At 42.6% G+C, this 5,897-nt stretch overlaps 1 protein-coding gene across 2 annotated transcripts in view; it reads right to left on the bottom strand.

Moving 5' to 3' along the window:
- Positions 1-3,877, bottom strand: part of LOC107113778 (nuclear GTPase SLIP-GC-like) — a 73,538-nt gene extending 69,661 nt beyond the window's left edge. For both annotated transcript variants that reach the window (XM_015415145.1, XM_015415144.1), the window contains exon 1: positions 3,795-3,877. The gene's annotated coding sequence lies outside the window, so the exon portion shown is untranslated. The remainder of the gene's footprint in view (positions 1-3,794) is intronic.
- Between the last annotated feature and the right edge of the window lie 2,020 nt (positions 3,878-5,897).

Genomic DNA, 5,897 nt, shown 5'->3' on the forward strand with positions numbered 1-5,897 from the left:
TCCCTCTCTCTCTCTTTTGCATAAAGAAAATAATTGAACTTTGTAATCATTTTACCTTTTCTGAGTTGCGTTTTGGTACAACCACTCCCAAAAGGTTTACACCACAATAAAATCAAAATTATAAGATATTATTTATTAATTAATTTATATACTTCCTCAAGCAGGTCCATGAAAAGGTGAAATAGATAGTTATTAAATAAATAAATAATGTGCTGTCTTGCTCCTTGGAATCACAGTGACTTATAGCAACCATATCAAATGCAATTAGCTCAGAACCACAATGATAGTTTGCATAAAACAGCAATGATTTCACCAAAAGAAGCAGTGACCAATCCTGCAAAAAATACAGCCCAAGTAACTCGACAGGTAAGAAAGCCCTGCAGAAATCTCCACTGTACGATTTTTCCTAACAGTCAGCAGAGAAGAAGCCCCTTTCACATACTCAGGCATGCTATGCCTTAATGTAGGGGTGTCAAACATGCGGCCTGGGGGCCAAATCAGGCCCCCGGAGAGCTTCTATCAGGCCCACAGTGGAACTGGCTGTGTTCTGCTTCTTCTTCCAGTTCTGCTGCTGTTACATCACAGTAGGTTTGCAGCTTACAGATACACACCTGAACAGCACACTCAAGATTGCAACAGCACAGAATTTTTAAAAAATAATTTATTCATAAAATTTGCCATTTTATACAGCCACATATTTCACACTTTCTCTATATTTTCAGAGTCTTTTACATAAAGTTATTTTCCCACCATGTATACACTCTTAACCATCTTTTTTGGAATAGGGTTTCATCTTTCCCATTAATTAACATAGTTAATTTGTCCATTTCTGCAGTGTCCAGCAGTTTCAAAGCTATTTCCTGTCTAGAGAGTAGTCTCTCATTTTTTCCAATATTGGGCTAGTAATATTCTTAATGATGTTAGGATATAACACTAGGTAGGGCATGTAGCTTCAAGTCTGGAAGGAAAGAGAGCAAAGCTTATGTTTAGTCTTCTGTAACTGCCTACTTAGTGTTTTCGGTTTTCTTTTTAGAGAAACCTGTTTAAACAGATGCATTCTGAAGGTCATGGAGCTCTGTGCTACTTCTTTCCAGGAAGTGAGAGAGAACCTGAACTAGTCTAGCAGCTTTTGAAGGCTAGTAGGGCAACTGTAAACTGATGGCTGGCAGGGGAGTGACATCTCTAGGAGATGGGTGAGACAAAGGGTGAAAGGGGAAGAACCAATCCCATTGCAGAACCGGTACTCCAGCTTAACAATTGGGAACTTGACAGCTGCATTGTCTTGATGGGTGACAGGATACCTGGAATGCTGTCACTGGGTGCCACAAGGCACGTCCTTTTGTCTTAGGTGGAGGAATTGTGGTGGCCTTTGGTGGTGAAGTTAACACATGGAGGTGGGGGGGAAGCCTCCCTGGGATTTCCTTATGGCTTCTCTCCCAGAACATCTGTTCTTGGGCAAAGCATGGTTTCTCTTCTGATCTGCTGCGGTCTCTGTGTGCACGGAGGTCAGAGCTGCTGATCTGCATCCTGTTGCTGGTGCAGGAGTTCAGTGACAGAAGGCTTCTGTAGTCCCTGGTCCACATCTGGTTAGGCATACTGTTTAGGCTCAAGGTTTCCCTTGGCCATAGTGTATCATCCATAATCCTGCTGTTGGGAACGCGGCTCTGCTCCTTGTCCTGGCACACATTTTGCACAGTTCAGTAAGACATATTCAGAGTCTCTCATAAAGCTGTTAAACAAGGCTGTATGGCAACACAGGTGAAATCCAGTTGATTGTTTCCAGCCCTCCAGTATCACCCACAATCTTAGAGTGCCATAGACAGAGGCTAAGAGCAGAGCTACAGGAGAGATGACATAGTGCACACCTTCTAGCCTGATGTCTGAATAGTTTCAGGATTACCCCAAGCAGCTGGCTGCAAGCATGGCCCATAAGCATATTCTGAGAAAGTAATGTATCACAAATGTACTGTTCTTGTTTATCGCTTCTTTGTTTAATAAAAATGTTTAATTAAAAAAAAAAGCATATGGCTATAAAAACCAGCCAAGGGAGGCTGTTAGGTGTGGAAGCAACAAGTTGAAATTCTTCTCTGTGACCACTGCATTGGATCCTGTCTTGACGCTGTGAATCTTTTGACCATTCCCTGAATCTGCCTTCATCTCACTCCTGAACCTGCTGATGGGTCAAATAGGCCAGGACCCTACCTGTTATCCGTACAAGTTAATTCTTGAGAAGGAGGGATGACTTAGAGTAAATAGAAGCCCTATATCCTGATCTTGTATTTTAAGATATTAGGGATCCAGTTTTATATGGAATTGTGACGGCCAATGGCCACATACAATAAACTTTATTCTGTGATATATCCTGATCTTAGGCATGTTAAGTAAGAAGTCAGTCCTGAGTTCCAGCTGAGCTGAGGTAGTGGGAACAGTTCAGCATCTCTTGTCTTCAGACTCTATAATACATCTCTCAGGGGTTTTTCACATTACCTTAAAAATCCACTTGCATTACCTGATGTAAATGTGTTTTTTCCCTTGCGTTCACACAACTTCATAAACATCCCAGCACTCTCTCATATCTTCCCCTTTCCCCTGTTCCTAATAACACTAGTTTCTCCTGCAATTTGGGGGGGGGGAACTGAAATGTATTCACAACAAAGCCTCTGCTTTGTAATCTGAACTAAGTTTTTCACATTGGTGACTTACGGCATCCACCCGCCTGCCAAGAGCTGCCCAGAAATGGCAGGTTGGTGTGGGTGGTTTTTAAAATTTGTATCTCGAAGGCAAAACATTTCCACAATCGAAGACGTTGGGGTAGCTTCCTCTTTTCTGCCTTGCCAGTGCACCTGTCTCTCTCTCTCATGTCCCCCTCTTCAATACCAAAGCCAATGGTGGAAATAAATTATCTTTTGTGCTTCAGCTTCTGTGCTTTACACAAGAGTAAATGGAGCTATTTTCATGTAAAGAAAGTGAACAAGGCTGCTGAAATGCTCAAACATGTCAACACATATGCAAAAAGGGTGGGCCACCAGAACAGATGCAGCTCCTGAGGGGAAGTCTGAATAGCGTGATAATCAGCAGCAGCAAAACACACGAAAACACAAAAGGCAGCTGCAGTAGGTGATGTGAAAGATCTGGCAGTAGGTGATGTGAAATACCTCTGCCTGAGATCTTGGACAGCCACTACCAGTCTGAGTAGACGATACTGACTCTGATGGACCAAGGGTCTGATTGAGAATAAGGCAGCTTCATGTGTTCATGTGTTCTACTCTGTCTCTACGAAGGGCTGTTCTGAGTGAAACTCAGCTGCACAGCTAACTGTGCCATTTTATAAATATTGGATTAAAAATGATCACCCAGAGATTGTAGGGAAGGCCCTGGTAGGTGAATTACTTTATTGATCATGTTTGTATCCCACCCTTTGCTGAAGAGCACAGAATATCAGAACATTTTGACCTTTGCCTTCTAAGAGGAATGTGGGGGTTAACCCATCTTGACTGCCGGTCCTCACTGAACGAGAATCAGACAGTTACATAAATACAGACTAAAATCCTCTACCTCAAACTTCTCCTGAGCAAACCCCATTGAAATGGATAGGAAGGCATCTGCTAATGATTTCAATAGGAAAGCTCAAAGTGGCTTAGGCTCAAGACAGACCTTGTGCAGTAAATAATCCATTCTCACGCACAAAAAGACAAATGTTCAGACTCACACGCACAAATGATAAACATCACACACTAGAGAGATCCGCTGCAATTAAAGCTCAAAAATAATGTTATCAAAAATTAAACACTCACAGTTGGTTCTTGAATGAATCTGGAGAAAACCTTCAATTATAGAGGCTCTCTGACACCCTCAGATGGCTTAGGGTTTGTTCATTACAAACTCAAACATAAAGTGAAAGAAAAATAATTTCTGAAGCCTCCTTCAATAGACTCTGAACCAATCCAAGCAACCAAAGCAAAGCCTTTCCTGCTCCACCCCACCCTTGCCTGTTGTTAACTTTTGTTTCCTCTGTCAGTTTCATTTCCAGGAAATCACATTTGCAATTTCTGAACTGAGTCATCAACTGGGAATAGAATATGAGCAATAAAATTCATTCTGAAATCAAAAGGCCTTGAATTTAAAATTGGGATTAAAATTGATCAATGATATGTTGGTTTAATGAGAGATAGTCCTTTAAAAAAACTGTTCATGGCAGTGAAAACCAGGGAGGACTGTGAGGTGCTCCAGAGGGATCTGTTGAGGCTGGATGAGTGGGCATCAACATGGCAAATAAGGTTCAACGTGGGCAACTGCAAAGTAATGCACATTGGAGCCAAAAATCCCAACTATAAATACACATTGATGGGGTCCGAACTGGTGGTATCTGACCAGGAGAAAGATCTTGGAGTCATGGTAGATAACTCACTGAAAATGTCAACTCAGTGTGCAACTGCAATATAAAAGGCAAATGATATGCTGGGGATTGTTAGGAAGGGAAATGAAAACAATCAGCCAGTATCATAATGCCCCTGTATAAATCTATGGTTCAGTCTAATTGGAATACTGTGTACAGTTCTGGTTACCGCAACTCAAGCAAGATATAGCATTGGAAAAGGAGCAAAAAGGGCAACTAAAATGCTTAAAGGGATGGAACACTTTCCCTATGAAGAAGAGTTAAAGAGGTTAGGGCTCCTTAGCTTGGAGAAATGACAACTGAGGGGTGACATGATAAAGGTTTATAAAATTATGTGTGGGATAGAGAAGGTAGAGAAAGAAGTACTTCTCTCCAGGGGTCATTTCCTGCCGGAGTGCACAGGAGCTGAGCTCCGGCAATAAAGAGCCCAGGGGGCGGGAACATGCAACAAGCCCCACCCCCTGCTCTCAGAAGCCCTCAGTCAGAGCAAGAAGCAGACAGGTAAGTTGCAGAGCCCCTCCCCGGGCCCCCAGGCCAAAACAGTCCAGTGGCACCTTTAAGACCAAGTTTTATTCAGGTACATTCGAAATGACCCCTGCTTCTCCCTTTTTCACAATGCAAGAACTCGTGGGCACTGAATGAAATTGATAAGCAGTAGGTTTAGAGCAGATAAAAGGAAGTACTTCTTCACTCAAAGAGTCCTTAACACGAGGAATTCACTGCCACAGGAAATGGTGGCAGCTGCTATTACTACTACTACTATACTACTACTACTATTATTATTATTATTATTATTATTATTATTATTATTATTATTATTATTATTATTATTCACCCCATCCCTGCAATCACAGGGCTCTGAATGATGTACAATGACATTTAAAACATTGACCAGATAAAAACAATAAATCATATTAGAATACATTTTAAAAGACAGATGGTGAATACACGCACTTATTAATGAATTGCTCCCATATTACAAACTGCCGGTCACTTTGTGGGCAGGGGAAGAGGTTGAGACGAGCATGGAAAAACAGAAGAGGGTGCCAGCCAAGATGAAAGCCATCACTGTCCTCAACCAAAGGCCTGGCGGAACATCTCTGCCTTGCAGTCCCTGTGGAATTGCATAAGATCCCACAGAACACTGATGGTATTTGGCAGAGAGTTCCACCAGGTTGGGGCCAGGACTGAAAAGGCTCTAGCCCTGGTTGAGGACAACCGGATATCCTTAGGGCCGGGGACTACCAGAATGTTGTTATCCAAAGAGCATAGCACTCCTCCGGGGACATAACGGAGGAGAAGGACTCGTAGATACGTTGTTCCCTGACCACTCAAGGCCTTATGGGTCAAAACCAAAACCTTGAACTTGACTCAATATTCCACTGGGAGCCAGTGCAGCTGGCTCAGCACTGGATGTATATGCACTGTCCATGATGTTCTCATCAGGACTCGCACCGCCGCATTCTGGATCAGCTGGAGCTTTCGGGTCAGTCTCAAGGGC

Source organism: Gekko japonicus, unplaced genomic scaffold (genome assembly GCF_001447785.1).
Source record: "Gekko japonicus isolate JY-2015 unplaced genomic scaffold, Gekko_japonicus_V1.1 scaffold63, whole genome shotgun sequence".
NCBI classification, from domain to species: Eukaryota; Metazoa; Chordata; class Lepidosauria; order Squamata; family Gekkonidae; genus Gekko; species Gekko japonicus.